Genomic DNA, 1,028 nt, shown 5'->3' on the forward strand with positions numbered 1-1,028 from the left:
TTTTTAACTACTTTTTACTAATATTTCTTTAGTATCTTATAGAAGTCTTGCTAAGTATTATAGCTATATATATACCTTTAATATACCTTCTAAGATATTACCTTTACTTTAATAAAGAAATTAACTTATAGCCTTAAAAAGCTATAAAAGTAAGTATTCTATTATACTATTTAGGTATTATTATAGGCAAATTAAGCTAATTAAAGTAATATAGCTTAATTAGCTTAGTTACTATTAATAAAATATCTAAGATAGTACTTAAGTATCTAATTTATTACTTTATTTATCTATTAATTTAGGGGTAAAATACTATTAAAAGCTTCTATTTTATATATAATATATAGTATAATTCCACTTAGAATTTACTAGTAAAAATAGAAGCCTTAATTTAATATAATCCTTAAGTTACTTATAGATTAATTTTACTTTATAGTAAAAAAGCTCTATAAGTTTTATAGTAGTAATTATTATAGATATAAAAGAAATAGAATATATTTTATAAATTAGTTAATAATAATTAAGATTATATTAACTTTTTTTTTTTTTAGTTAACTATTAGCAGTCTAGTTATAAAATCTATTAAGATTTATTTCTAGAGTTACTAGGGATTAATAGGAATTTAAGCTATTTATAAAGTTAATACTATTAGCTATAGCCCCTAATATATAGTATAATCCTAATATAATTCTTAATATATATTTAATACTAACCTAATAGAATTTTTACTAAATTAGCTTTCTAATTCTTTTTCTTTTAAAGTAATTAATAAGAAGTTATTATAATATAGCTATAGAATCTCCTTCTATATACTAAGTTTATTAGGTATAAATAGGTAATTATAGAATTAGAGAAGATTATTACCTCTAACTAACTAATTACTACTAGATTTCTTACTTTCTAACTAGGTTACTTTAGCCTTTTACTATTAAGTATCTTATTAGTAGCCTAGAGATATTAAATAACTTCTCTAGAACTTAGAGGTCTTCTTCTTATAAGTCTTTTTCTATTATATAGCTCTTCTAGCTTAT

Source organism: Ilyonectria robusta (genome assembly GCF_021365365.1).
Source record: "Ilyonectria robusta strain PMI_751 chromosome Unknown BGZ61scaffold_162, whole genome shotgun sequence".
NCBI classification, from domain to species: Eukaryota; Fungi; Ascomycota; class Sordariomycetes; order Hypocreales; family Nectriaceae; genus Ilyonectria; species Ilyonectria robusta.